Consider the following 15718-nt stretch of genomic DNA (forward strand, 5'->3'; position numbering starts at 1 on the left):
AACATGACATCGTATAGATAAAATGGGGGAGGGGAAGTAAAAATTAGTGCTTTTTAGAATGTGTTCAAACTTAAGTCACCATAAACTTAATGTAGACAGCTATGTGTTTATATATAAACTCAATGATAAACACAAATTAAAAAAACCTGTGATAGATACACAAAAATTAGAGAGAGAAAATAATCTAACATATCACAAAAGAAAGCCATCAAAGTACAGGGAAGAGAGCAAAGGAAGAAAAAAGGAACAGAGAAGAACTACAAAAATAACCATAAAACAAATAATAAGATGGCAATAACTGCATATATATCAGTAATTACTTTAAATGTAAATGGACCAAATAATCTAATCAAAATACATAAGGTGACAGAATGGCTAAAAAAGACAAGACCAAATCTTATGCTGCCTACAGGAGATTCACTTCAGGCCTGAAAACATATACAGACTGAAAATGAATGGATGGAAAAACTTGTTCCATGCAAATAGAAGTGAAAAAAATTTAAAAAGCCAGGGTAGCAACACTTATATCAGACAAAATGGACTTTAAAACACAAATTATAAGAAGAAACAAAGAAATGTACTACATGATAATAAAGAAATTAATTCAACAAGAGGATATAACAGTTATAAATATTTACACATCCAACAGTGGAGTATATATATATATATATATATATATATGGCAAAAATTAACAGTTATAAAGGGAGAAATTGACAGTAATACAATAATAATAGGGGATTTTAATACTCTTCTTAAAAATCAATGCGTAGATCACCCAGATAGCAAATCAACAAAGGAACAATGGCTTTGTTTGTTTGTTTGTTTGAAAGATTTTATTTATTTATTTATTTATTTATTTATTTATTTATTTATTAATTAATGAGAGACACAAAGAGAGACAGAGACATAGGCAGAGGGGAGAAGCAGGCTCCATGCAGGGAGCCCGATGTGGAGCTTGATGTGGGGCTTGATCCCAGGACTCTAGGATCATGCCCTGGGCCAAAGGCAGGCGCTAAACCACTGAGCTACCCAGGGATTCCCCCAGGAACAATGGCTTTGAATGATACACTAGACCTAACAGATATACACAGAACATTCCAACCAAAACAGCAGAATACATATTCTTTTCAATTGCACAGGGAACATTCTCCATGACAGATCATGTTCGGCTGCAAAACAAGTATCAATAAATTTAAATAGATTGAAATTATACCACATATCTTTTTTAACCATTGATGTGTAGCATGAAACTACACATCAATTACAAAAAAAAAAATTGGAAAAACCACAAACACACGGAGGCTAAACAACATGCTACTAAACAACCAATGGGTCAATGAAGAAATCAAAGAGGAAATAAAATTTAAATAAACACAAATGAAAAGGAAAGCACAATGATCTACAATCTTTGGGACAAAGCAAAAGCAGTTCAAAGAGGGAAGTTTATAGCAATAAAGGCCTACCTCAAGAAACAAGAAAAACCTCAAATATAAAACCTAATCTTATATCTAAAGAAGTTAGAAAAAGAAGAACAAACAAAACCCCAAACCAATAGAAGGAAGGAAATATCAGAGCAGAAATAAATGAAATACAAACTAAAAAAAACAACAGAACTGATCAATAAAGCCAGGAGCTGTTTTTTTTTGTTTGTTTGTTTGTTTTTTTGTAAAGATCAACACAGGTGAAAAACCTTTAGCCAGACTTATCAAAAAAAAAAAAAAAGAATTAACAAAATTGGAAATAAAGGAAGAGAAATAGCTAATATCACAGAAATACAAAGAATTATAAGAGAATATAATAAAGAATTATATTCCAACAAATTGGACAACCTAGAAGAAATGGATAAATTCCAAGAAACATACAAAAAATCAGGAAGAAATAGAAAATCTGAACATACCAATCACCAGTAATGAAATTGTATCAGTAATCAGAAAACTTCCAAACAAAAGTACAGAACCAGAAGGCTTCATGGTTGAAGTCTACCAAATATTTAAATAAGTGTTAATACTATTAATCCCAAATTTTTCCAAAAAAAAAAAAATAAAAGAGGAGGGAAAACTTCCAAATTCACTCACGAAGCCAGGATTACCCTGATAACAAATCCTGATAAGGACACTACAATAAAAGAGAACTACAGGCCAATATCTCTGATGCACATAGATGCAAAAACCTTCAACAAAATATTAGCAAACCAAATTCAACAATACAATGAAAAAATTATTCACCACAATGAAGTCAGATTTATTACAGGGACACAAGAGTAGTCCAATATTAGCAAATCAACCATGAGATATACCACATTAACAAGAAGAAGGATAAAAAACACATGATATCTCAAAAGATGCAGTAAAAGCATCTGAAAAATATGTCTGTTCACGATAAAAACTTTCAACAAAGTAGGTTTAGAGAGAACATACTCTAATATTATAAGGGCCAAATACGAAAAACTCAGAGCTAACATCATACTAACGTCATCAAAAACTGAGAGCTATTCCTTTAAGATCAGGAACAAGACAAGGATGTTTACTCTTACCACTTTTACTTAATTAACACAATACTGGACATCCTATTTCAGTAATCAGATAAGAAAAAGGAATAAAAGGCATTAAAATTCATAAGGAAGAAGTAAAACCGTCATAATCTCCAGATTACATACTATATATAGAAAACCCTAAGGAGTCCACCAAAAAACTATTAGAACTGATAAATTAATTCAGTCAACTGGCAGGATATAAAATTAATACACAGAAATCTGTTGTGTTTCTCTATACTAATAATGAAGCAGTATAGAGAGAAATTAAGAAAACAATCCCATTTACAATTATTCCAAAAAATATAAAATACTTAGAAATAAATTTAATCAAGGAGGTGAACAATCTGTTCTCTAAAACTACAAAACAATTGGTAAAAGAAATTGAAGATGACACAAAGAAATGGAAAGAATTCTATGCTCTTGGATTTAAAGAATATTGTTAAAATGTCCATACTACCCAAAGTAATCTACAGATTCAAACAATCCCTATCAAAATACCAAGAGTATTTTTCACAGAACTAGAACAATATTCCTAAAATTTGTATGTGACCTCAAAACACCCCAAATAGCCAAAGCAATCTTAAGTAAGAACAACAAAACTGGAGATATCACAATCTCAGATTTCATAATATACTACAAAGCCATAATAATCAAAAGAGTATGGTACAGACAAAACATAGACACATAGATCAATAAAACAGAACAGAGAGCTCCGAAATAAACCCATGTGCATCCAGTCAATTTGGGACAAAAGAAGCAAGAATGGGGAAAAGACAATTACTTGAATAAATGGTGCTAGGAAATTGGACAGCTACATGTAAAAGAATTAAAGTGAACCACTTTCTTACACCATACACAAAAATAAACTCAAAAAGAATTAAAGACCTACATGTGAGACCTGAAACCATAAAACTCTTAGAAGAAAACATAGGCATTAGGCCTCAGAAACATTTTTCTAGATATTTCTCTAGACATAGGGGAAGAAAAATAAAAGTAAAAATAAACTATTGGGACTGCATTGAAATGAAGAGCTTTTGCATAGCAAAGGAAACTATCAACAAAATGAAAAGGCAACCAATACCAACTGAATGGGAGAGGATATTTGTAAATGATACATCCAATAAGGGCTTAATATAAAAAAAACATATAAGTATCTTATATAACTCAACAATATAAAAAAATCTGATTTTAAAAATTGGCAGAGGATCTGAACAGATGTATTTCCAGAGAAGACATACAGATGGCCAAAAGACACATGAAAAGATGTTCAATCTCACTCTTCATTAGAGAAATGCAAATCAAAATCACAATAAGACATCACCTTACACCTGTCAGAATGGCTAGCTAGTATCAATAAGGCAAGAAGTAACAAGAGCCGGTGAGGATGTGGAGAAAAAGGAACCCTTATACATTGTTGGTGGAAATGTAAATTATACATACCTCTATGTTTATTGCAGCTTTATTTACAATAAGCCAAGACATAGAAGCAGCCCAAATGTCCACCAAAAGATGAATGAAGATGTGGTATATTTATATACAATGAAATATTACTCAATCATAAAAAGAAAGAGGTCTCGCCATTTGCCATAATATAGATGGACCTAGAAAATATTATGCTAACTTAAGTTAGACAAAAAAAGACAAATTCTATATTTCAATTCAACGTGGAATCTTAAAGACAAAGTAAATGAATAACCAACAAACCAACCACATAGTAACAGATCCACAAACAGAACAAACTGCTGGTTGCCAGATGGAATGGGATTGGAGGGCAAAGGCAAAATAGGTAAAGGGGAGTGGGAAATACAGGTTTCCAGGGCAGCCTCGGTGGCCCAGCAGTTTGGCGCTGCCTTCGGCCCGGGGTGTGATCCCTGGAGATCCAGGATCAAGTCCCGCATTGGGCTCCCTGCATGGAGCCTGCTTCTGCCTCTGCCTGTGTCTCTGCCTCTCTCTCTCTCTGTCTGTCATGAATAAATAAAATCTTAAAAAAAAAAAAAAAGAAATACAGGCTTCCAGTTATGGAATGAATAAGTCCATAAAGGGATAAAAGGTACAGCATAGGGAATAAAGTCAATATTATTGTAATAGCCTTATATGGTGATAGGTGGTAGCTATACTTGTGGTAAGCATAGCACAGAGTTGTTGTACACCTGAAACTAATGTAACATTGTGTCATCTATACCTCAATAAAAAATGAAGTGTTTTGGGTAACCCAGGTGGCTCAGCGGTTTAGCGCCGCCTTCAGCCCAGGGCCTGATCCTGGAGGCCCAGGATCAAGTCCCTTGTCAGACTCCGGCATGGACCCTGCTCTCCCTCTGCCCATGTCTCCGCATCTCTCTGTGTCTCTCATGAATAAATAAATAAAATCTTTTTTTAAAAAATGAAGTGTTTTTGAGAAAAGTAAATTATGAGAGCAGATATATATCATCTATTCTACACTTTAAGATTTAAGAAACTAAAGTATGTTTTTCTTAGATTATTATTATACAGTATGGATTTTATTTTAAAGATTTATTTATTCTATTATTTTTTAAAAGATTGTTTTAGATATAGAGCACAAATGACCACAAGAATGAATGAGGGGAGGGGGCAGAGAGAGAGGGAGAATCTCAAGGATACTCCCTGCTGAGTAAGGAGCCCAAACGCAGGGGCTCATGAAACTGAGATTGTGACCCAAGCCGAAATTAAGAGTCGGATGCTCAACTGACTAAGCCATCCAGACGGCCCAGTGTGTATTTTCATTTTGGAATTATCCACTAATAGAATTGCCATTTAAAACTCCATATCTAATTCCAGCCTTCCATAAAAAGGTTTTTGCTCCTGTTGTCATATCTAAAACTCAAACATAAAGTTTCTACAAACAAAAAAATGAAGAGCAAATTAAACTTTAAGTAAAAGAAAATAAAGAACAGGATCAATGAAAATGGGAAAGTAAATGTGCAACAGATAAAGGGTAACAAAGCCAAAACTGGGTGTTTTGAAAGGATTAATAAAATTCATTAACTCCTAGCAATACTGACCAAGGAAGAGAAGGAAAATAAAAATTTCTACTATCAAAATGCATTGGCAAATGACGTATCTGATTAAGGGTAAGTCTCAAAATCTATACAGAATTTATGAAACTCAAAGCCCCCAAAATAAATAACCCAGTTAAGAAATGGGCAGAAGACATGAATAGACATTTTCCAAAGAAGATATCCAGATGGTTAACTGACACATGAAAAGATGTTCAACATCATTCTTCATCAGGGAAATACAAATCAAACCACAATGAGATACAACCTCAAATCTGTCAGAATGGCTAAAATAACAACACAAGAAACAAGAGGTGTTGGCAAGGATGTGGAGAAAGGGGAACCCTCTTATACTGTTGGTGGGAATGCAATCTGTTGCAGCCACTCTAGAGAACAGTTTGGAGGTTCCTCAAAAAGTTAAAAATAAAAATACCCTATGACCCAGCATTTGCACCACTAAGTATTCAACCAAAGCATACATAAATACAGATTCAAAGGGGTACATGTACTCTAATGTTTATAGCAGCATTACCAACAATAGCCAAACTACAGAGAGAGCCCAAATATCCATCAACTGATAAGTAAGATGGATACAGAAGAGTGGAATATTATTTAGCCACCAAAAAGAATGAAGTCTTGCCATTTGCAGTGACACATATGGAGCTAGAGTGTATTATGCTAAGTGAAATAAATTAGTCAGAGAAAGACAAATTCCATATGACTTCACTCATATGTGGAATTTAAGAAATAAAACAGATAAACATAGAGGAAGGGGAAAAAAGAGAGGAAGCAAACCACAGGGATTCTTAACTAGAGAGAACAAACTGAGGCTTGATGGAGGGAGATGGGTGGAGGATGAGCTAAGAAGTTGATAGGTATTATGGAGGACACTTGTGATGAGCACTAGGTATTATATGTAAGTGCTGGATCACTAAGTTCTACTCCTGACACCAATATTACCCTATATGTTAACTACCTAGAATTTAAATAAAAACATCAAACAAAGGGAAAAAATGTATTGGATGGAACGAGAAGTAAATGAACTAAATGCTAACGAACTGTTCACTTTAAAATGGTTAATTTCAAGGACAGACTCGAAGGTGGTGGAGGAATAGGAGACCTTAGTTTCACCTAGACCCAGGAATTCATCTAGATAGCTATCAATTCATTCTGAATACCTGCAAACTTAACCAGAGAGCTAAGAAAAGAATAGCTGCAACTCTACAAATAGAAAAGCAACCACTTTCAGCAAGAATGACAAGACAGAAAAACTCACCTAAAAAAAGAGAACAGGAGGCAGTACTGACAGGGACCTAATCTGTATGGGGCGTAAGTAAAATGTTGGAACTAGAGTTCAGAATAACGATTATAAAGATACTAGCTGGGTTTGAAAAAAGCACAGAAGACACTAGAGAATCCTTTTCTGGAGAAATAAAAGAACTAAAATCTATTGAAGTCAAAATAAAAAAGGTTATTAATGAGATGCAATAAAAAATGGGAGACTCTAACTGCTAGGACAAATGAGGCAGAAGAGAATTTGTGATCTAGAAGACAAAATGATAGAGAATAAAGAAGTTCAGAAAAAAAAGAGATAAACAACTACTGGATGATGAGGAGGGAATTCAAGAAATAAGTGATACCATGAAGCAAAACAATATTAGAATAATTGGGATTCCAGAAGAGGAGGAAGAGGGGTGGAGTAGAAGGTATACTGGAGCAAATTATAACGGAGAACTTCCCTAATCTGGGGAAAGAAATAGGCATCCAAGTCCAGGAGGCACAGAGAACTACCCTAAAAATCAATAAAAATAGGTCAACACCCTGACATATAATTGTGAAACTGGCAAATCTCAGAGACAAAGAGAAAATCCTGAAAGCAGCCCAGGACAATAGGTCTGTAACCTAAAATGGTAGAAACACTAGACTGGCATCAGACCTTTCCACAGAGGCCTGGCAGGCCAGAAAGGACTGGCGTTACATATTCAGAATGCTAAATGTGAAAAATATGCAGCTACGAGTGCTTTACCCATCTAGAATGTCATTCAAAATAGGAGAGATAAAAAGCTTCCAAACAAAGAGAAACTAAAACAATTTGTGATCACCAAACCAGCCCTACAAGAAATATTAAAAGGGATCCTTTAAGTGAAGAGAGAGCCCAAAAGTAACATAGACTAGAAAGGAACAGAGACAACATACAGAAATACTGACTCTCCAGGTAATACAAGGGCACTAAATTCATGTCTTTCAACAATTACTCTGAATGTAAATGGGTTAAATGCCAAAGTCAAAAGACATGGGGTATCAGACTGGATAACAAAGCAAGACCCATTGATATGCTATCTGCAAGGCTCATTTTAGACCCAAAGACACCTCAAGATTTAAAGTCAGGGGGTGAAAAACCATTTATCACGCTAACAGACATCAAAAGAAGGCTGAAGTGGTGATCCTTATATCAGACAAATTAGATTTCAAACCAAAGACTGTATTAAGAAATGAGGAAGGACACTATATCATAATTAAAAAGTTTATCCAATAAGAGGACCTAACAATTGTAAATATTTATGTCCCTAACCTGGGAACATCCAATTTTATAAGCCAATTAATAACAAAATTAAAGAAACACATCAATAATAATACAATAATAGTAGGAGATTTTAACACTCTACTCAAGCAATGGATAGATCACTTAAGCAGAAGATCAACAAGGAAACAAGGGCTTTGAATGACACACTGGACCAGACAGATTGCACAGATATATTCAGAGCATTCCATCCTAAAGCAACAGAATACACATTCTTCTCAAGGGCACATGGAACATTCTCCAGAAGAGATCACATACTAGGTCACAAATCAGGTCTCAACGGGTACCAAAAGACAGGGATAATTCCCTGGATATTTTCAGACTGCAGTGCTTTGAAACTGGAATTCAATCACAAGAGGAAATTTGGAAAGAACTCAAACACATGGAGGTTAAAGAGCATCCTATAAAGAATGAAGGACTCAATCAGGAAATTAAAGATGAATTTTTATTTATTTTTAATTTTTTTATTGGAGTTCAACTTGCCAACATATAGCATAACACCCAGTGCTCATCCTGCCAAGCACCCCCCTCAGTGCCCATCACCCAGTCACCCCAACCCCCCACCCACCTCCCCTTCTACCACCCCTTGTACATTTCCCAGAGTTAGGTGTCTCATGGAAACAAATGAAAATGAAAATACAACTGTTCAAAAACCTTTGAGATGCAGCAAAGTCAGTCCTAAGAGGAAAGTATATAGCAACACAAGCTTTTCTCAAGAAACAAGAAAGGTCTCAAATAGACACCCTAACCTTACACCTAAAGGAGCTGGAGAAATAACAGTAAATAAAGCCTAAAACTAGCAGGAGATGAGAAATAATAAAGGTTAGAGTAGAAATCAATGAAATAGAAACCAAAAGAACAGTAGAACACATCATCGAGATTAGGAGCCGGTTCTCTGAAATAATTAATAAGATTGATAAACTCCTGGCCAGACTTCTCAAAAAGAAAAAAAGACTCCAATAAATAAAATCATGAATAAAAGAGGAGAGATCACAACTAACATCAAAGAAATACAAACAGGGATGCTTGGGTGGCTCAACAGTTGAACATCTGCCTTTGGCTCAGGGCGTAGTCCTGGGATCTGGGATTAAGTCTGGCATTGGGCTCCTTGCAGGGAGCCTGCTTCTCCCTCTGCCTGTCTCTCTCTGTGTCTCTTGTGAATAAATAAATAAAATCTAAAAAAAAAAAAGAAATACAAATAATTATAAGAACATATTATGAACAACTATATGGTAACAAATTGGGCAACCTGGAAGAAATGGGTGCATTCCTAGAAATGTATAAACTACCAAAACTGAAACAGGAAGAAATAGAAAACCTGAACAGACCCATAACCAGCAAGGAAGTTGAAGCAGTCATCAAAAGACTCCCAACAAATAAAGAGTCTAGGGCTGGATGGCTTCCCAGAGGAATTCTACCAAACATTTAAAGAAGAATTAATACCTATTCTTCTGAAACTCTTTCAAAAAATAGAAACGGAAGGAAAACTGCCAAATTCATTCTATGAGGCCAGCATTACCTTGATCCCAAAACCAGACAAAGACCCTATCAAAAAAGGAGAATTACAGATCAATATCCATGATGAACATGGATGCAAAAATGCTCACCAAGATACTAGCCAATAGGATCCAAAAGGATTATTTACCACGACCAAGTGGGATTTATTCCTGGGCTGCAAATGTGGTTCAACATCTTCACATCAATCAATGTGATACACTACATTAATAAAAGAAAGGACAAGAATCATATGATCCCTTCAATAGGTGTAGAAAAACATTTGACAAAATACAGCATCATTTCTTAATAAAAACCCTCAAGAAAGTAGGGCTAGAAGGAACCTACTTCAATATCATAAAGACCATATGTGAAAGACCCACAGTTAATATCATCCTCAATGGAGAAAAACAGAGCTTTTCCCCTAAGGTAAGGAACACTACAAGGATGTCCACTCTCACCACTGTTGTTCAACATAGTACTGGACATCCTAGCCTCAGAAATCAGACAACAAAAAGAAATAAGAGGCATCTGAATCAGTAAAGAAGTCAAACTTTCACTCTTCACAGATGACATGATACTCTATGTAGAAAACCGATAGGACTTATTCACAAAATTGCTAGAACTGATACAGGAATTCAGCAAAGTCACAAGATGTAAAATCAATGCACAGAAGTCTACTGCATTTCTATACACCAATACTAAAGGAGCACAAAGAGAAAACAAGGAATTGGTCCCATTTACGATTGCACCAAAACCCGTAAGATATCTAGGAAAAACCTAACAAAAGTGGTAAAAGATCTGTACTCTTAAAACTACAGAATACTTATGAAAGAAATTGAGGAAGACACAAAGAAATGGAAAAAGATTCCATGCTCATGGACTGGAAGAACAACATGTTCTATAATTAAAATGTCTACAGTACCCAAAGCAATCTACACATTTAATGCAATCAAATGGACTCTCAACTATATGGTCAACTACTCTTTGACAAAGGAGGAAAGAATAGCCAATGGAAAAAAGACAGTCTTCAACAAATGGTATTGGGAAAACTGGACAGTGACATGCAAAAGAATGATACTAGACCACTTCCTATAACATACACAAAAATAAACTCCAAATGGATGAAAGACCTAAATGTGAGACAGGAATCCATCAAAATCCTAAAGGAGAACACGAACAGCAACTTCTCTGACTTAGGCCATAGCAACTGTTTTCTAGAAATGACAAAGACACAAAAGGAAATGGAAAAAGATTCCATGCACGGATTGGAAGAACAAATATTGTTAAAATGTCTGTGTTACCTAGAGCAATCTATACACTCAACACAATCCTTATCAAAATACCATCAACCTATTTCAGTTGGAACAAATAATCCTAAAATTTGTATGGAACCAGAAAAGACCTCGCATAACCAAAGGAATATTGAAAAAGAAAACCAAAACCAGTGGCATCACAATTCTGACTTCAAGCTCTATTACAAAGCTGTAATCATCAGGACAGTATGGTAATCGCACAAAACCAGACACCTAGATTAATGGAACAGAACAGAGAATCCAGAAATGGACCCTCAATTCTATGGTCAACTGATCTTTGACAAAGCAGGAAAAGAATATCCAATGGAAAAAAGACAGTCTCTTCAACAAATGGTATTGGGAAAACTGGACAGCTAAATGCAAAGAATGAAACTGGAGCAGTTCCTCTCACACCATACACAAAAATAGACTCAAATAGATGAAAGGCCTAAGTCTGAGACAGGAATCCATCAAAATACTAAAGGAGAACATAGGCAGCAACCTCTGTGCCCTTGGCTACAGCAACTTCTTGCTAGACACATCTCCAAAGGCAAGGGAAACAAATGCAAAAATGAACTACTGGGACTTCATCAAAATAAAAACCTTTTGCACAGCAAAGGAAACAATCAACAAAACTAAAGGGCAACGATGAAATGGGAGAAGATATTTGCAAATGACATATTTGATAAAAGATTAGTATCCAAAATCTATAAAGAACTTAAACTCAATACTCAAAAAACAAAAAATCCAATTAAAACATGGGCAGAAGATGTGAATAGACATTTTTCCAAAGAAGACATCTAGATGGCTAATAGACACATGAAAATATGAGCAACAGATGCTCATCATCAGGGAAATACAAATCAAAACCACAATGAACTATCACCTCACACCAGGCAAGATGGCTAAAATGAACAGGTCAGGAAATGACAGATGTTGATGAGGATGTGGAGAAAGGGGAACCTTATTGTACTCTTGGTGGAAATGTAAGCTGGTGCAGCCACTCTGGAGAACAGTATGAAGGTTCCTCAAAAAATAGAAAAAAAGAGAATGAAAATAGAGGTATCCTATGACCCAGCAATGACTACTGGGTATTTACCCTAAAGATACAAATGTAGTGATCTGAAGGGGCACCTGCACCCCAATGTTTATAGCAAGAGTGTCCACAATAGCCAAACTACAGAAAAGCCCAGATGTCCATCGACAGATGAATGGATAAAGATGTGGTATATATATACAATGGAATACTACTCAGCCATAAAAAAGGAATTCTTGCCATTTGCAATGACATGGATGGAACTAGAGGGTATTATGCTAAGCAAAATAAGTCAATCAGAGAAAGACAATTATCATATGATCTCACTCACGTCTGGAACTGAAGAAACAAAACAGAGGATCATAACAGAAGAAAAAATAAAACAAGATGAAATCAGAGAGGAAGACAAACCATAAGAGGCCCTTAATCATAAGAAACAAACTGAAGGTTCCTGGAGGGAAAGGATAACTGGGTGATGGGCATTAAGAAGGGCACATGATATAATGAATACTGGGTGTTATAGAAGACTGATGATCTCTGACCTCTATCTGAAGCCAATAATACATTATGTTAATTCATTTAATTTAAATTAAAAAAACGGAAGTGAAAAAAAATTTAAAATGGCAGAATTCACATGTGGGGCAGAATAAAATAAAATGGTAAGGTAGATCTGCATTTATTAACATGGGAAGATATTTAGGATATATTGTTGAACTTGGAAAAAGTATTATCTCGATTTTGTGAAAATATAAATCCACACATGCATGTGTGAATCTGTGTGAATCTGTGTGCATTCAAATGTGCACACAGTCACATGGAGAAAATACAAGTTACCTTTGGGTGAAAAGATAAGAATATTTTCACTGCCTTTATATCTTTCTGAACAGCATGAATGTTTTCACAAGCATGAATTGCTTTTATAATCATAAAATAAAGCCATATTCATTTTGATAGATAGATAGATAGATAGATAGATAGATAAATAAGGTTAATTTTAAGTTCTCACTTAGGTCAGTCAGTAGAGCATGAGACTCTTAAAATGGTTAATTTTATGTTATATGAATTTCACCTCAATAAATCAGGGTTTAAAATTAAGAGAGAGAGAGAGAGAGAGAGAACACAAGCAGGGCGAGTGGCAGATTCCCTGCTGAGCAGGGAGCCCAGCACAGGGCTTGATTCCAGGATCCCAGGATTGTGATCTGAGCTGAAGGCAGACACTTAACTGACTGAGCCACCCAGGCTTTTAAAAAATGCTATAAAAATTTCCACATTAGAAATAAAGCAGAGGACATCTCTATGTTAATACAAATTGATTAAAATAATGTATTTAAAGCATTCTTAGTAAAAAATGGCAAGGTCATAATGTCTTGTGAACATGGTCAGATAAACTATGAAGTGAGCATAATAATCACAGGGAATATACTGGATATGTGATCATAATTACAAATATTCTGGTCATAAATATTACACAAGTAACTTAAGGTACAACTGCTTAATTTCTTAAAATGCAGTGGTCCTTGAGGAGAAAGACTTGGAATAATGTACAGCACATGAATTTATCACGATCAGCTCTGCAGTATAGTTATATGGAAAAACCTCTTTTGTTCTTATTAGAATACATGGTTTCCCTAAGGAAAAGGATAGTGCCTTGCTTTGGACTTTTCATATAAAACTAGCATGATACACTTGTAAATACTAGTACTCAGTAAATACTTGCTGAGCTAAATTAAACTGCTTAACTTTATAATAGGATTCAGGACATGATCCCTCTCAAATCTGATGCCAGTTGAAACTATGCCCATATAACTACAGCCAAGGAATAACCTTATACCTAGGGTGAAAAAATTTGGACTTCTGGACTCTGTCAGACCTATATTTAAATCTCAGTTTGGTCCCCTACTGATCAAGTATATTAATTTTGGTGAATTATCTAGTCTATCTGAACTTTTCCTCTTTAGAAACAAGTTTCCTCATTTGAAAAAATGGGGATGATGATCATTTCTAGGGCACAGCATGTAAGGATGATGATGATAAAAGCAGCAGCTAATGCTTGTGTTCTTACACTTGCCCAGTATTTTGCATGCACATTATATAAAGAATATTATCATCTAATCTTTTAACCAGTTCATCATGTTATTGTTATTCTTTTTTTTTCTTCCTTAGGTTGTTGCTATCTTAATTTACAAATGAGAAAACAAATGATCAGAAATTTATCTAAAGTCCTATGTGTAGATGATGAGGAGGGCAGAAACTGAAAAAGAGCCTGTGGTCTAACAACCACAGAACCTGACACATAGTAAGTGTTCAATAAATGGAAGCTATTATAATCATTTTTCAAGTACTAGATTGATCTAAATAATGAGTAGGAGATAAGGACACCATCATAGAGCTATTTTCTATTTGAAAAAATGTAAAAGGAAAGAAAAATACACTCAAAATAGAAGTAGTAGTTGAGCAAAGAGAAACCTGATTAGGAAATAGAGGTAAAACATTGCTAAAAGAAAAAAGATAGTATTTCATGATCAACCACCAAAAGGCCAGAGAGGCAGGAGAAGCAAGAGCAGGAGCAGAGGTAAATCTAACAGCTTAGTTCATGGCTTGAGTTGCAGAAAAACAGCGGGAATTTTTAAAAGATGAATGCATTTATTTATTCATGAGAGAGGCAGAGACATGGGCAGAGGGAGAAGCAGGCTTCTTGCAGGGAGCCTGATGGGGGACTCGATCCCCCAGACCCAGGATCATGCCTTGAGCTGAAGGCAGATGCTCAAAAGCTGAGCCACCCAGGCATCTAGTGGAAATTTTTATTAAGCCCAAGGAGATTTTGTATATATATCTCTGCAGGGAAAACTTTGTTGTTGTTTTTTGTTGTTGTTGTTTTTTTTAAAGATTTTATTTTTATTTATTGAGACACAGAGAGAGAGAGAAAGAGAGAGAGAGAGAGAGGCAGAGACACAGGCAGAGGGAGAAGCAGGCTCCATGTTGGGAGCTCGATGTGGGACTTGATCCAGCGTCTCCAGGATCACACCCCTGGCTGCAGGTGGCGCTAAACCTCTGCGCCACCAGGGCTGCCCAAAAACTGTTTTTGAACATTTAAAATCATCTGAAAAATTTTACTTTCAAATATAAGAGAAAGGAAACGTGAATTAAATCAAGGAGTGATTAATAACAGTTAAGTCTGAAAAAGGTACCATTTTATTCCCTGGTGCTTTTAATTTGAAAAATTTGTCACTAATTACATATTTATAAGCATAGCTAATAATTTGTTTCTTCTTGTCCTTGGTTGTTTTAAGGTTTTTTTTAAAAATAATTATTTAAAAAAATAAAAAATAAAAATAATTATTTAGTTACGAGTAGGAGAGAAGGACACCATCTTAATTATCCCTATAAAAAATCTGGCTATCTGGACCACAAAGCTATTTATGAGGAACTGCAATCCATCTGGTAATGGCAGCAGGAATAAACAACTTTCTGACTGTTCAATCACCTTACATAAGAACAAAACCACAAGCATACAAAAAAGTGTGCTGAATGATAACAGATTGGAGATAAAGGAGAAGGGGCTGAAAACTGTGTTCAAGGGACACAGTCTACACTTGAAAGTTTGCTGGCAGAGGGAGGAAGAAAGATAGCATGGGATGGGGAAGAAGGGAAAATAGGGGATTCCAAAAAGAACCACACAAAGAAACTCTGAGATGAGACAGAGAAGCCAAAGCGCTTGGTAGGAGTACTGATTTTATGCAAGTAAGGCAATACCTGCCGAGAGA

General features: G+C 35.4%; 1 protein-coding gene across 1 annotated transcript in view; it reads right to left on the minus strand.

Annotated features, from left to right (window-relative positions):
- Positions 1-15718, minus strand: part of GDPD4 (glycerophosphodiester phosphodiesterase domain containing 4) — a 108955-nt gene that overhangs the window by 39618 nt on the left and 53619 nt on the right. The gene's annotated exons all lie outside the window — the stretch shown is intronic.

The sequence above is a fragment of the Nyctereutes procyonoides genome, unplaced genomic scaffold (genome assembly GCF_905146905.1).
Source record: "Nyctereutes procyonoides isolate TBG_1078 unplaced genomic scaffold, NYPRO_anot_genome, whole genome shotgun sequence".
Classification (NCBI taxonomy): domain Eukaryota; kingdom Metazoa; phylum Chordata; class Mammalia; order Carnivora; family Canidae; genus Nyctereutes; species Nyctereutes procyonoides.